At 37.3% G+C, this 17399-nt stretch overlaps 1 protein-coding gene across 4 annotated transcripts in view; it reads right to left on the reverse strand.

Annotated features, from left to right (window-relative positions):
* The window catches only part of RABGAP1L (RAB GTPase activating protein 1 like), a 280747-nt gene that overhangs the window by 149542 nt on the left and 113806 nt on the right, over nt 1–17399 (reverse strand). The window lies entirely within an intron of this gene.

Raw genomic sequence — 17399 nt, forward strand, 5'->3', positions numbered from 1 at the left:
GACAAAAAAAGCCACCAGAATGCAGGATAGATAGGCAGACTGTATGCATGGAAATCAAGGAAAGGCAGGAGAACAGCCCACTGGAAAGAAGGGAAAAGTTGCCCACTGACAACTGTAAGGAGATTCAGCCCAGCAAAAATTGACACATTGTTAACATCAAACACGTCAAAACTTAAAGCAGAGTAAGGATGCATACATGGAAAAAATGAGTAAACTGTCACGGGACTAACACACACAAGCAGCACTGTGAATTGGAACTGGAGTCAAAAATGTCCTTCAAAAATTTCCTTTTCTAGGAAAGGTTCTAAATGACAAGTCTTCAGAGTCACGTTCACACTGGCTTCGTCTGGCCAAACAAACCTTAATTTTTTTTTAATGTGCAATGGCAGACCATACTCATCTCACATCTGCTGTTTACCTCAAAGCTGAGACCTTGAGACATCATGAGAAATATCTGTTTAAATCCTTCTTAAACCAAAGACAAAATTTAATCCAATTCTTCCATATCCTCCCCAGTGACCATTCAAAGGGAGCTCTTTATAAGCTTTTTCTCAAACATTCAAAGAAAGCTGACTATCATCACAAGAGGAATCAAATGATTGACAAAGTATGGATCACTCCTCAACAGAGAGAAAAAAATAAATATATTACAATGAAAAACTATTTGTTATAAATCAAAATCTCGGTAGAGAGTCTATTAATACAAGTTTAAAAGGTGAAGAATAGAAAGAAGGACCAAAGATCCCAAAACATAAAAAATTCATGCTGTTTGATTTAAAAGGCTTCTCTCTTTCACACATTTTGAGCTGGATCAATAAATGCTTTTTAGGAATATTCTTAGTATTGTGTAACTTGCACATATGTGTTAACTCAAAATACAATGTAACTCTCCATTGTTCTGCAAAGCTAAAGGAGTGCTAAGTATAGCTCAAATCCTGACAATATTTTTAAAAATACCTCATTTGTTCATTCCGTGTTCTTCTGCTTTGGTAATTATTTCTTTTCATCTCTCTCTGACTCACACACTGAGGCGACCAAAGGAGAATGAAAAAATAGAGGTGGGAGGAGAGCTGAGAAGTGGCACGGACTTGAAAAGCTCTGAATGCCTTCAATCATCTGGAAAATCACAAGTACCAACCTTTTAACTTCTGTAATTAAAGACTCATGACACGGAGCAGCTTTTAGTAGTTCTCTACTAGGTACAATTACATTTTAAAGGCTTTTCCCCATTTTTATGCCGCTTGAGTTTCTAACACAATACTTAAACAACTGTACTTTGAATTCCATACTGGAAAACAAAACCTGACTTGCAGTTGTGAAGAACAAGAAAAAACTGAAGGGGAGGCACTAGAGAGGAGCCAGAGCTCTGCCATTCTTCAGCCATGCTGGCTTGAGACACTGCTATTTAGCTCCTGATGGAAAACTACATCTTGATTTTATGGAAGAAACGACAGAAAAAAGCAATACTGAAACTTCTAACTCAAAGAGAGTAGAACTCACATTTTACCCACAGTGAAGCAGTGCTGCGTCCTTCTTTCACACTGCATCTAGGGCTACCAATAGCTGGATTCTTCTTCCACAAAAGTGGTTTGAAAATATTGCAGCATTCATAAAAATTATTCACCTTGAATATGTCTTTGAAGGTAGCATCAGAAAACAACAGAATTTCTATTTCTCTTTAAGTTTCAGAAACTAAGTCTTAATATAAAACAAAATCTTTGAGTGCATGTAGCCTTTTAGAATATTGCCAGAATGCCCTTCATGATATGGGATATAAACTATGAGCAGATAGAATCTCAAAAAAAAAAAAAAAAAAAAAAAAAAAGCATTGTGTGCACCATATTAAGATTTTAATTGATACTCATTTACAAATCCGTGGCAAGCAAGATTTGAAGTTCTTGTTTCAAATATCTTCTTACTCTCAATTTTCTACCTAATTTTGGCAGCTATTGTCAGCAGGTATTTTAGAAGTACAATACATACTCCTCAAAAGGGAGATTACATGTCACCACTTGCTGTGGCATATTCCATGCAAACCCACACCCACAAAGAATTGTATTAGATAAATTGGTCATATTTCAAGAGTAAGAACCTGATTTTGTAAGAACTAAAAGTTGTTCAGCACTCCCTACAATTAAAAGACAATGGCATGTACAATATGCTGTATTTCAACCCTAAATTTAGATAAATATAAATCAGTATCTCCAAATTGAACATAGAAAGACTTAAAAAAATTGTATGTATCAAACGTACAAATAACATTTTATTTTTAAGAGAAATCAGTGAAATACAAACTGCAAATAAATTGCATTTTAAATCAAGTTGAAATGCATGAAAATATCATGTAGACAGAATGCAAGGCTGCAAAGTAAGGAGATTGCAGGCTCCTTTTCTTCCAGGTTCTTTTTCTTCAAGGAGACAGAGCAGTAATTATATCACTGCTCAGGCCCAGGAGATGGGAATCAAGAGAAAGAGAATGCATTTGAAAGTAATCCACGTCAGACCTGTTAATACCACAACATACATCTCTTTGACATTAACAGAGAGCAACAGACACAAATAAAGTGCAGACAGTAGATAATCTGTTTATATTTCTACTCTGCTTTTTAGTTAAGAATGGATTTTGTGAAATGAAAGGGTTTACTGAAAGCTATATGCAAAGTTCTTCTGCTGTCTTTCAGTAATTATTTAAGAACTGTTGCAATTAAAGAGACGAAAATAGTGACTGATTATTTCTTCTGAACGAGACAGCATTCCTGTTGCTATAATCAAGGTTCTCCATCACTAACTGTTTAATCCTGTTTATCCTGTGCAGATGTGTTTAAGAAAATTAAATATTCAGTTTTAACTCCAAAAATACAAGTTTTATCAAGGCCTTATAAGTGTTCTTAAATGCTGAGACCTTGTAGATTCCAATTCCTCTGTTTTTTAATAATATAATTATATCCAGAATTGGTTTTGCATGTAGATGCAGCAAAGTAACATGTTCACAGTCAGTTTGTACCTACAGAAATGGGTATATAAATAAGTATCTTTTTTCCCCCAATAGTTTTCAGCAGTAGGAATGTTTCTAAGTCCTGCAAATGAAATATCATTTCTAACTGAGTATCTAATTGCAGAAACAGCAAATAGCACTGTCCGAAGGACTGCAGCATGGAATTGGCACTAGTAAATCCTACCTAGACAGACTTTACCCACTCCCACACTAGAGATGGGGCAGGCAAGTAGGTTGAATTAATTTTTCATAACAGTGAACAGAAGGAGAAAGATATTTTTAGAAAACAAGGAAACAAAACCAAGATTAATTTTTTAATCTTAACTCTCACCTGAAACCTTCCCCCTTTTTTTTTTTTTTTTTTAAACTGATATTGGTTGCTTGGAGGTTTATAAACTTTAAGTTTCAAGAACTTCTACCAATAATTCCTCTCAGCAAACATACATTTAAGAAAATCTATACGCCAAATAAAGGAATAGGAGTAAGGCAAGAGCCTGAGCTGTTATGGAAGCTGCACAAGTAAATTAATTACATTTATTAGTACCTGTACAATGTTAAATACATTTATTAGTACCTGGGAACAACAATATATATATCCCAACCAGCAGAATATAAGTATGCAATGACTCGTACCGATGTAACTCAATTTATCTCTCACAGAAAATAGAACAAATGGTTGGGACTGAACATAAATATCTAAGTTTGAACAGCAACACTATGGCCAATGTTAGGTACTATAACTGAGCAGATTAATGACCAACAAAATATGGGTCTACATCAGAAGAGAAAAATGCAACTCAACCACATTCATCATTATTTAAAGATTTAATTCTTTGCATATACTTCTGCAAAGTTTCAAGATATCCCTTACTTTAAACAGTAACCAAAGGGACACGCTTTTAAAATTTACTATATAATATGACAGTAACATTTGCCTGTTTCTATGCAACTACTGAAAACCATCCAATTTTAGGGAGTATATTACTCCAAACCCACCTGCCCCCCATATGAAGTCTATTTCTTGTCTATTGAGCAGGCTCACTGAAATCTCGTCCTTTTGTTTGTGAATCCTCGATGTCAGTAACAGAAAAACCCTGACATTAGTAAATACTATCTAGATCCCATCTTGTTCACATTACTAACACACATACAACATCAAGCATACAAAACTTAAAAAAAAGCACACCAGAACTTGCTATATAAGCAATCCCTCATTCACACCTCCATCACACCATACCTAGTTCAGTACAAAATAGTAATTCCCACTTGCTAAGCAAATAATTCAAGAGTTTCTATAAAACTGACATTGCAAAACACCAATCCCCTCTAAGTAATGTAAATTCACCTGGCACTGAGCCATGACCCTCAGCAGGGCAGATGGGATGCCATGGAGGGTGGCAGGGTGAGAAGGAAGGCTGGCGGTAGGCAGGGACAAGGGAGAGCTGCCCCTCCCCAGGCTGCCTGACAGCCTGATGATGGATTTCTGCCTCATGATGCTCAGCTCCACGTGAGGAGCACAACTCTTAACTGAAGCTCTGACTCATACATCCCCCTTCTAGTGTCAGCATTCACAGCACAGACAGATTGAGTGCTCTAGATCATCATTACTCCTGGTTTTTACTCTTAAGTTTTGATTTTAACACAAAATACAATACTTTGCTAAGAAAAAAATACTGGTTTTCCACGTATTCATCATATTTTCCTAACTTCTTGGCACAATGGGAAATCAGAACTATAGAAAGATCCCTATATTACAGAACAAGATCAGTAGGTAACTTAATGAACATAATAAGAAAGAAGTTTTTAGTGTAAATGGGAAATACGATAATAACTATTAAGATGTGCAACAGTTGTAACATTTAATTTAAATCATATATGTGTATATATATATAACATTAGACACTAAAGGAATCTGTACAACATAAAAATTAAAAAGCAAACTATATTAGCATTTCACTTCTAAGAAGAAAATGACTGACTATAATTAAGACAAATGACTACACTACATACCCATTTAGCATACAGAACATTATACACTGTCACCGGATTAGGAACATTTTATGCTAAAAACCTTTCTTAAAGTAGACAGGTGTCATTTCCACTTAACTGTTGCTAAATCTCTTTGCAGTAAGTACATATATTAAATATGACCAATGTTAACTAAAATGTTATTTTTTTTAGACAGTGGCATTCAGAACAAGTAACTTTCTCTAAATCACTTTTGCCTACTAGCACCTACACTAGAGTAGGTGAAAATTACAGAGGCGATGAAATGATACTGCCACACAGTACACTGGCAATGTAGACTGTTTATAACAAGAAATTAAGACAACAGGCATTTCAGAGTCTCCTGAGACTCTTACAGCGTAAATTGTAAACCAATTTATGTAAACTGTAAACCAATTTCTGAGAAAAACTGAAGTTACTTTAAAAAATAACTAACGTCAAGTTGTAAGATTAAGAGAAATTGAAATTGACAAATTTTATTTTCCCATGCCCCTTAAAAAATTAATTCTGTACTGAAGGTAAATATTTCAATATGAAAACTACTCAGCAGACTTCAATAAAGCAACCTCCTTCAGTGTCACCAAGCACACAGCCTCTCTTTCCCTTTGGCTTCTTAGTAGTAAACTGCTAGTATCCCAAGTGACACTTACTCTGCTTTTCATCCTATTTTCTTGGCCAAACTAAACAAGCACTCTGATAAAGGACAGCCATCTATAGCCATCATCATCCTCATCAAACCCGCTCTCCCTACAGAAGCAGCCAGCAAAGCACCACAGCAGAGCGCCCAGCACAGCTTGGCAGCCTCCATCATTTGCTGTCTTTGTAAAAATGGTCAAGTACATGACACATCACGTACACAAGTCAAGTGCAACAGGGAGGCAGGATCAACCCAATAATCTCACCACCTCCTTCAGACCTATGGTCTATCAGATATTTCCCCTTAGCAGAACAACAAAAACAGGCATTGCCTACATGAGGAACTATCAGACTCTTCAGGCTGTGCCTGTGCCTTCTCTTCTGCCTTCAGTCATGCGCTATTTTAAATCTGTGAATGGCATGGGTAATATAAGCTGAATTTCTGTTCTGTATACTATAGACCATTGCATTCAAAGTTAAGAAAGTAATGTTCAAAGGGCAAGAAAATCCTCACATACTGCTTCAGACAAAAGCAGTCTATTATACCCTCCACTTTTAATATATTTATTATCCATTCTCTTTATTTCTCAAGTATTATGTTGTTGAATCAGTCAAGCAGGCTTTACAAAACTTGGCCTACCTACTGACAACACGTTCTGTTTCAATAACTTTAATACCGCTGACTAAACGTTAGCACTGATACTACTCATATACCATCTTGTCATTAAAAGTGTTCATATGTATTGTTTCTGTTTTAAATCTGTTTTTAAAAGTTTCAGCACCATTCTGCGAACTCTTCTTTATCTTGTCATTTCTCCAGTATTTGTTGCAACAAATAACAAGACCTCTTTCAGTACCCAACTACAGGAACAATGTTATCCTGTAACTGCATAAGACAGCTTTTCATTACACTTGTTCTCACCAATACATCATTATTAGCTATGCATTAAAATGTATTTTTAGCCTCATTTCTTATGAAAATGAATCTTCTCCAACTACTCCCTGTGTTCCCTCAGTTAGTATCTCCTTTCAATATCCATGGTGAGGTGCAGCAGAAGAGGATTTTCACTTACACACAAAGGAAAGGCGTTTGACATTTTAAAGTGCTATCCACTTTACTGTTTGTAGACAAACTTTCTGACCCTACTAGTCAGAAAATACATTTCTTCCAAACTAGTATTTGCACTAAATCGAGTTCTCCCTTGCCTCTACAAACCTGTACTGCCCAGCAGTGACTGCAAAGTCATTAATTCATTGTATCTGTGAATAACTAGCTAGTTACTTAACAAAAGCTGCCTTTGTATTCCTTAAAGGCTAGAACATTTGGTTTGTGAGGCAGCTGGGGAGGGAAGTCCTGAGGGCTTGAATAGAGGGAGACTGGGAGATTAATGTCCTTAACTAAATCTCTCTTGTTTTAAATTTTGGCCAAAACGTCATTCTTCATTATTATATAGACATTATTGTTTGATATTTAGGTAACTGAACAAATTCTTCTCATATCAATTTCTTCTATGTTGTCTACTTTGAGAGAAAAAGGATGTTATTTTCTAAGATTCAAATTAGTTACACACACAGAGAATACCTTAATTTCTTCCACAAAGAGGACCACAATTGCATTTGCTCCCCTATCCAAAGATCTGCACTTTTTCTTTAATTTTGGGGTCAGCTGTGTTTTAATCATTATTAATAATCCATTCTGCTCTTGCCTTAATAACATCAAGCATTTACTGGTTCTTTTGGGGAGGGCAGGAGGGCTGAGACCTTTGCTTCTACACAGACAATAAAGGACAGTAAAAGGTACGTGATAACCAAGGGTATTCGGGATCATGTGTAAAAGGAGGAGCCCGAGGAACATCACTATAGTACTTGCAGAGATACCTATTCACAGTAATATCTTTTCTCAGCTCCCTGTTTTGAATAAAGCATCATCACTCACAATACAAACAACAGCACTTCTAACCAGTACATTTATTTACACACTGTTAATAATTCATCCCCAACCACAATGTCCATAAATACACTATCAGTAAAATTTATCACTCAACTTTCCCACAAGCAATGCTATAACAATCCTATAAACCAGTGATTTAGGACTCCACACAGTCACATCCATGTAAATGTTACAATTATCCTGCTATTTTATTTAGGCTTTAGAAAGCCAAATAGAGTGGAGAACCATTATTTCCTATGTGTAGGGTTTTCTGTGCTAAAACATGCTAAACTATGCTAAAGTACTAACATCTTTATGAATGATCTAGATGAGGGGATCGAATGCACCCTCATTAAGTCTGCAGATGATGCCAAGTTGGGGGGGAACGTTGATCTGCTTGAGAGTAGGGAGGCTCTGCAGAGAGACCTGGACAGGCTGGAGCGATGGGCTGAGGCCAACTGGAGGAGTTTCAATAAGGCCAAATGCCGGGGGCTGCCCTTGGGCCACAACAACCCCCAGCAGCGCTACAGGCTTGGGGAGGAGTGGCTGGAGAGCTGCCAGTCAGAGAGGGACCTGGGGGTGTTGACTGACAGCCAGCTGAACAGGAGCCAGCAGTGTGCCCAGGGGGCCAAGAAGGCCAATGGCATCCTGGCTTGTGTCAGCAATAGCATGGCCAGCAGGGACAGGGAAGGGATCTTACCCCTGTACTCAGCACTGGTGAGGCCGCACCTCGATAACTGTGTTCAGTTTTGGGCCCCTCACTACAAAAAAGGACACTGAATGACTCAAGCGTGTCCAGAGAAGGGCAATGAAACTGGTGCAGGGTCTGGAGCACAGGTCTGATGGGGTGCGGCCGAGGGAACTGGGGGGGGTTTAGTCTGGAGAAGAGGAGGCTGAGGGGAGACCTCATCACCCTCTACAACTATCTTAAATGAGGCTGCAGAGATGGGGGTGAGTCTCTTGAACCAAGGAACAAGCGACAGGACAAGAGGGAATGGCCTCAAGCTGCTCCAGGGAAGGTTTAGACTAGATATTAGGAAGCATTTCTTTCCAGAAGGGGTTGTTGAGCGTTGGAATGGGCTGCCCAGGGCAGGGGGGAGTCCCCATCCCTGGAGGGGTTTAAGAGTCAAGTCAACATAGCGCTGAGGGATATGGTGTAGCTGGGAACTGTTAATGTTGAGATAATGGTTCGACTAGATGATCTTCAACATCTTTTCCAACCTAGACAATTCTGTGATTCTGTAATTATATGAAAAACCTAGGCTCCTACTAGAATTTTAACGCTCTGTCCATACAGCTTGAGTATTATTCATATCTTCTTATGTACCTATAAATGCCATAAGAATAAATAACTAACTGTATTGGTAGCACGGTAAGTTTGGCAAGATTGGTATTACAAAGTTGTTAATTTTTCAGTGTACAATATTTCTTCATTAATGGTAACTGAATGAAACTCAGTACAAACAGTGTACACAGTTACCTCTGCAAAAGGATACAGCATCCATCAGATTTTAAAATACTGGCTGTAACAAAACTAATTGTGAAATGTTTTTCTGCTTTAAATAAAAATTACAGAGGACATTCTGAAGCATGTTGACTCTCTGGGATAAAATTTTCTAAAATACTACACCACTCTTCTGATTGTTCAAATTATTTTTATGCAGATAAACTTGTCACCGATGTCAGTATAAGATTTTTCTTACTCTTGTTGTTGTAAGGTATATTTGGGTTTGATCTCTAGAAAATGCAGCCTCATCTGACGCAGAAGTTGTCTTCACACTTTAGCCAGCAAAATTTGCAAATTCTGGAAACTGTCCTGTCTAGCTATCCTAAGAAACACACTTACAGTTTTCCTGAAAAAGCATTCACTAAGCATTCCGTTTCAGCTCCATATGGGCTAGGAAACTAATCATACCAAATCTAGCAAGGCCTTCTTCACCTAGTGCCCTATTAAAGGAACCACGTAACTCAGAGCTCATATGAAAGTTTTGAATTGCGTAGCTGGTGGGGACAATTTTAAGAACTGCAGATCTTTTTTAAGAAAAGCGGATTTTCTAAAATGCATCATTCATCTCGACAAAATCACATCACTGGCCCACTAAAGACATTAGTTCATTCCTTAGACAATGGATGCTGCTCATCACTCTGGTGCAATTGTGCCTCACACCAAGTATTACCAGGTGGGAAGTAAACAAGGTGTTCCCAAACAACTATTTCAGCTCTCACTTTTCTAAACCTGTTTTACAGTTATTAATACTCAAATCAAGATAGCACATAAAAATGTAACAGTGCCAACTGCTAAGAAATCTCTTGTTTCTAATGTCATTATTTTGTTACACAAACTGTGGAATTGGAAAAAACACAGTGAAGGAATGGATGTTGTCTACTTCTTGGCATTGGCAAGAAGGTGAAAAAATTGCTGGTTGATGGAAAGAGATAGTAAAAACAAATGCTGCTGGTTCCAACAGAGCAGAAATGTGATTTATTCTTACCCACCTGCTACCACCTAGAAGTATTTTAAAACAACCTCAAATATATTAGATGGAGAACAGCATAAGCCACCCATCCTATCACCCATCCTAGACACTGGACAAAGTGTGACTGCTAAGTTTAAGAAGGTAGCCCACCTCAAAAATAAATTTAACTTAAACACAGCCAGCAAGATCAAACTCTCCAGTAAGCAGGGAATGGATGCTACCCACTATGAAAGCAATGGAAAACACAGATTGAAGCAAATTATTGTTTCATTTGATTTCATTTTTCCACACGCTGTCCGACCTCTCATCTAAGACTTTTACTCAGTTAAAGTCTCCCTTTTAGAGTACAACTCTGCTGAACCTCTGAAATATGTTTTGATCAACAAAAACTTTACAACTGCTCTCTATTAATTGTTCATGTTCTGGAGACTTCCAGTTCCAAATTTAAACTAATAAAAGTAGTATAAAAAGTGCTATTTGATACCAATATCATAACTCTAACCCATATTCAGAAAGGTTACTTAACTTTCTGCTCCCTTCTGTTCTCAACCAAATTCTAAACAAGCAACAGATATGAAAGGCAAAGCGATAGTATCCTAACACATACGTGTGAGGTGCTTTATCAGTCAGGAGGAACCACCCAAATACAGCTTTGAAAAGAATTCTAACCTTCCGGTTAGTTTCAGCCCCCTCTTACAACAGTTCTTCCTCTTCTCCAGTCCTGATGCTTCTATTCATGACGTTCTTGGTACAACACAGAGCACTGTTTGTTAGGAAAGCCTGAAAACACTTGACTGCAACTACATGGAAAAAGAACTGGAAAAAGACTTCACAAGATAAATTAAATTAAAAATATATGAATGAGTGAAAAATAGAAGGAATGGAAACAATCCATTATGTTGATGGATCCATTAAATTTAATCCATAACAGTATTTCCATCAGTATAACCATCAATTCCAGGAAGAGAACTCAACAATCAGAAACTAAGAAGACTGAAGCTCAATATTCACTATCCCTATCTTGGCTAAAAAAAAAAAAAAAAATATCATCATGTAATATGAGTTAGAAGGTATGTTCAAATTTCACATCTCAGTAAGTTTACAGACTATCTGTGGAGATTTCTTACTTATTTTAATAATAAATCCAGAGTTGTTGAGTTACTTGACTGGGATTCTGGGTTGCTCAGCAACAGACCTCAGGCCAGGTCTATTTAGTAGCCTCAAATAAGTATTTAGGAAGTTAACTTAATCTCAGGGTACCAAGTGCTGTTCTATCTTAAAAGTTGTTACACCTCAAAAAAGATCACAATATGCAAAGTTCTAAAAGCCATGACATGTAATTTTTGCCTCAAAGAGTCCTAGGTATTCTTGATTATTTATTGCCTCTCTAATAGCCACTTCAGAATGACCTTTAAATTTAAAGATCTTACCCTGAGGGTATCTACCGTATAATCTGATGTCTGAAAGATGGAGCAGATGACAAAGAAACAGCTGGGTGAGAGCCTGGGAGTTTCCATTCAGAATGCAATGACTCCCTCTAACAACTTCTCAGAGCTGGTATGATCTTTTAAATTTTAATTCAGATCTCTGCTTAAGATCTTTCTCTGTTTTGGACACGCGCATTAGGAACGGTGAGGAGTGAGGTTAGTGATCAGCCAGGAAAAGGGACCCTCAGAGAGACCAAGATAAACAAGGATAATCAAAAAGTACAAAATTAGTTAGAACCCATCTGATCAGCTCTTGGTCATATAGTAAAACTTTGGGGGGTTGGTTTTGTTTTAAACAGAATGTATTAGAGGATACAGAATTTATACCTGGTGTCAGAATTGAAATATTATTACCTAAAGTTTAGGCAATATAGACAGAACATAAATTTAGAGATGGAGAATGCACTGGAACAGATCAAATTTAGACCTGCAGGTATTTTATTAAGTAAAAAAATATAAAGACATGTAACCCTGACAAAAAGTAGCCGCTTAAAACCATTCAAAAAAAAAAAGGGGGGGGGGAATAGAAAAATGGTTCTTGCTTTTCTAAGTCATCTTCATAGAATCACAGAATGGTTTGGGTTGGAAGGGACCCTAAACATCATCTAGTTCCACCCCCCTGCCATGGGCAGGGACACCTTCCACTAGCCCAGGTTGCCCAAAGCCCAGTCCAACCTGGCTTTGAACACTGCCAGGGAGGGGGCAGCCACAGCTGCTCTGGGAAACCTGTGCCACTGTCTCACCACCCTCACAGTAAATAACAACTTTATATCTAATCTAAATCTGTCCTCTTTCTCTTTAAAATCTTCATCCCTCACCCTATCGCTACACTCCCTGATCAAGAGTCCCTCCCGACCTTTCCTGTACCCCCTTTAAGCACTGGGAGGCTGCTCTAAGGTCTCCCTGGAGCCTTCTCTTCTCCAGGCTGAGCACCCCCAACTCTCCCAGCCTGTCCTCACAGGAGAGGTGCTCCAGCCCTCCCGATCATCTTTGTGGCCTCCTCTGGACCCACTCAAGCAGGTCCATGTCCTTCTTATGTTGGGGGCCCCAGAGCTGAACATACTACTCCAGGTCCACTTCCCAGGTCTAAGAAAATGATTTTTAACAGGGGGGGGGGGAAAATCAAAACTATAGAAAAACTTGTAAAGGTAAGGATGACTGCCTAAGCTTCTTCTCTTTTCTTTCACATTCAATCTTACTGAGAGAAATAAATTAACTAATCAGAAGAGCAAAAAAAAAACATTGCTCCAGAAGCCAGTATTATTAACAACACAAGAAGAAACACCCTAAAAAAAGAAGGCATAAGGTTTCAGGCAAAAGACTCTTAAAACACCTAAAACTTACAGCTTTCCAAAACTTACCACACTGACTAGAGGAAATCAGTGCTTTTTAGTACCATGCACATTAAAAAATCATCATGTCATTGAATGCATCACTGTTGATGACAGGCTTTGTTTGGTTATGTTTTGTTCTGTTTGCTTCAAGGTTTTGGTAACATTTACTGGATTAGTTCCAAGTCTGATCTAGAGTTCATCCCATACACCCAGATGGTATCTCTGCATGTGACAGGGTGGGAAGGAAGGACATCCTCCTTCAACCGCAGCCAAGGAGCAGCTCAGATTTTATATAAACCCAACAAGAACCCTACACAGAATACTTTGTTCAAACAAACAAAAACCCCTGCAACAAAATTACAGTGCCTTCAGGCCAATTCTCTGATCCAGGGAGAGCATTAAGGCGTATTTACAATCACATATCATAGCACCAAAATATGTTTGAACTACATTGCATGTAGTTCCTGCCTTGCTGGTATGAAATTTAGTGTATGTGCTCAAATACTCAGGCCTTCTCCAAGGAAATGTAACTCATAAGCATACTCAGTCTAAAAAAGTCATGACTTCAGGCATTAATTTTGTGAATTCTGGATGAGTTTTTGGATTTGAAATCTTCAAAACCAGTACTGCAGAATGTCAAGTTGAAAAGACCTCAGAAAGTATTGATGACTTTTCCTATACATAATTTTATCTCCTGTGAATTACCTGATAATGAAATGAGTGTGAATTAAAAGCTGTCCATTTTACAGCCTGTAACCATATATTTGATCAAGATCCAAGTCTTTAAGAGACCAAAATTTAAAAAAAAAAAAAAAAAAAATCTATCCCTGTTGAAGGTGATCTTACAATCAAGCTGGTTATCAAAATTACAAATCTATTATAAGAAGTAAGCAACTGGGTGTAAATTTAATGTTAGAGTTACATTTTTCTAAGTATTACCTCTAAAATGATTATAAATATTACAAATATGTATTTTTATTATGGTTCAGAGCCAAGATTTTGCTACCAATCTTCTGAACTGCTTCTAAGAGGCAGTAATGGTTACCAAGACAGGATACAAATCCATTGGCATAAAATATGAAATTCACATTCTAAATCTAACTGTGAATTCTAATGAAATCTAAATATAACACAATGTATGCTAATATTGCCCTAATTTTGAAAGAAAATTATTAATAAGAAAGCAGGTCAACTCAAGCACAGCTAGAGATGCTGTTTGAAAGAACCAGAAAGAACTGGAGAGACTGAACCGAGAAAAATTATTTTGTCCAGTTATAACAGACAAGACATAACCTGAACTTGATTTATATGCATGAGATTATTTTGCTGTGGACAATAAAGGCAGTGTGAATAATAAACTGAAGTATGACAAACAATCTTCTGTTATACAGGAAGTTCTTGCAGTACGAAAAAGGGTTCTTGTAGCAGTAGTCAAGGAGCCATGTTAAATATCTAACAAAAGATCTGTGCAACACTGAACAGTTATATAAAAGTTATTTTTTTGAGATTACAGTCCCACATAAATAGAAAAATTGGGTTTTAATTAAAAAAACAAACAAAACCCACACATTCCCTACAGTATTTGAGATTTCAACTTTAATTTTGAATGTTCAACTCTTCTATCAGGCAAACTGGACAGTAACAGATGACTGCAACAAAACCTAAGATTTAATCTTCATTCTATCATAATCTTTACTTTAGTCATGGAATATTTTAATGCCTTTTATGTTGATATAGTAGTATTTCACTTCAAGGAAAAATGACTAATATGATATTAAAATTAAACAAATAAGAGCAATGCAATGGGGGAGAAGGAGAGGGCTCAACAAAGAAACTAAGAAAATTTAACCCAACTCTTTGGAGTTCAGATACAGGAGTTATAAAATAATATCCAAGAATTACATTTTTTTAAACTATCGTGTGTTTACCACAACAATCTATATCTAGAGTTTTTTAATAATGTGAAATAATCCAGCATAATAGTCTTACAACTAGCATTTTTACATACATGGAAAAATGCTGGTTTTAAATCCTGCCTGTCAATTTGCTTATTCAGAAAATAGACTGAAAACATGAAGTGCAACGTAGCAAACCAGAGCTAAGCATTCTCTCCCTTTTCTCTTTCATGCCTTGCCTTTTTAGCAGTATTTCTTAACAGAGATGAGAAATGTGATTTTGTTGAACTTATGTTAACATATTGTCTTCAGTTCACACAAACACAGATGCACACTTGTTTCACGTGAGAGTTCTGTCCTCATTAGTAATGCTTCTGCTGCATTCCCTTCCACTGTAATGGAGATACTCACGAGTCATGTTGTGTACTTGCTGAAAAATCAGAAATCTGGGGCTTTCCATATCACTGCTAGACTGAATATAGAAAACTGAGCCAAACTTCCTTGGAATTCCAAGGATCCCCTGAAGTTAGCGGGAATTCTGCTTGCAGCAGGGATGAAGGGTTGGACCAATATGTATGTAATTAATAATACTAACAAGCTAATGCATGTAGAAGCTGCAAGAATGCTTTTGATTAAAATATTGCAAAGTTTTGATGACTTCTAGACTGCAAACATTGTAGGAGGCATGTTAGAAATGCCTGTTAGTGCCCATGCATTCATTTTTCAATATTTTAAATTACCAGGAACAAGCATGCTTCCAGTAAGATAAGAGAAAAAACCCAAACCCATAGTATAAAACCAAATATCCACCTGAAATTTCAAAATTTTCTGTACAAACACATTGGTTTTCAAGTAATAATTACCTTGTAAGGAGGAAAAATTTAAATACCCATGATCTTGCTGGTTTCTACAAGGTCGCTTAAATTCTACTATAAGAAAATGAACAAGGCATATGCAATCATGAAAATAATTAAAACACTAACATTCAAAGCTACAATTTTGTAGCCTGACATCCAAAGCCTGACATTTACCCATCTTTTCCACATCTGGAATCCATGAAAAAGAGCAAGAGGCCTCAAGCTAGCCTGCAAATGCTGTAGTGCATGGAACTGCAACACAGGAAAACAAATTTGAGCACAGAGAATCCACTTTGTGATTTCGCCCCTTAAACACAAGGCATGAGCACCTAGCAAAGGAAGGACCAGAATGCACCTTAGAAATCACATTTTATTTACAGACCATAGCTACTGATACTGTTTTAAAAGAAAATGAGGAAATGTTATAGGGACAAACCAGTGTTAACTGATCTAATTGCAAAATGAAAGGAGTAGGATGGAACAGCTTTCCTCTATAAAAAAACTAACCAGAATATATAGTTGCAGAGATATGCTGACAGGCAGAGCAAACTACATGCTGTTTCCAACTCTATAAATATATCAGCCCCAGTTATATGGAGATCTAGTTTGATTTCTAGTTTTATTTCTCAATGGATAGCACATTATTTTGGAAAACAGATAACATGCTGCTGACTAGGAGTGGAACAACATCGCCTTAAGGGACCCTCATCATGGCTCATTAAGATACTTGCCTTGTTCACTGTGGCACTTCAGGGTTAGCTTCACTGTTAACTCTGTTGATTGCAGAAATCCTTGGGAAAATGCGAATTAGCTGTTGGGAGCTGCTAACTATACATCATCAACCACAATGGGCTGTCAGGGTGTTGGAATCTGATGACCTTTAAGGTCCCTTCCATCCCAAACCATTCTATGATTCTATGTTCTATGATTTAGTCCTTCCTTGGATACAATACTGCAGCCTTTGCACTGTTAGTGACCTCCAGATCATTTTTCCTAACAGTATGATACTGCCCGTTTTCTAACAGCATGAAAAAGTAGAGGACTTGCTGGACCTGTGCTGAACCAGCTGCAGCTTGGGATCGGTATCTGACAGCCACATGTAGCACAGGCATTAATTAAAAAAAAAATAAAAATTAAAAATCACGGTATTTAGATAGGGTTAAAAAGCCCTTGTTGCTGTGGACTGCCTACAATAATTGCTTGGCTCTTAACTACTATAATTATTAGGAAAGAAAAAAAGATTAAAGTTTATCTCCTAATACTTGATATCAGAACTAGCAATATAGTTCCCCCTCACGACTGCTTTGTTGGTGCTCTTCCAAAAGGTATTTTGCTTCAGTAGAGAGAAAAGATGGGGACAGTTGATCATACTGACACTTCTACTCTCACAGCCACCTTACACACACACACACAAAGACGCACAGCCACAGATGTTCATTTTTCACTCACAATTTTATTCAGAAAAAACAGCTGAAATAAATTGTGCATTCTTTTCCTGACAGACCAAATATGAAAAGAAATATCCAGAGTTAGTATATGAAAAGTAATAAAGATGCAACAACAGAACAGAGCAGGAAGGTAAGGGCAGACACTTCAGGTCATCTGGCATCAATAGTCTGCAACAGCAACTAGTAACAGATGCCCAAGGATAAGGATAACAGGACAAACATACTGTGACAATTCCCCTATAGTAGTCTCCCAGCCTCTGGTAATCTGCGGCATATGGACATCCAAGCCAGAATCATGATGACAGTATTTAATACACTATTCCCCCTTGAATT

Source organism: Athene cunicularia (genome assembly GCF_003259725.1).
Source record: "Athene cunicularia isolate RWA chromosome 8 unlocalized genomic scaffold, athCun1 chr8_part1, whole genome shotgun sequence".
NCBI lineage: Eukaryota > Metazoa > Chordata > Aves > Strigiformes > Strigidae > Athene > Athene cunicularia.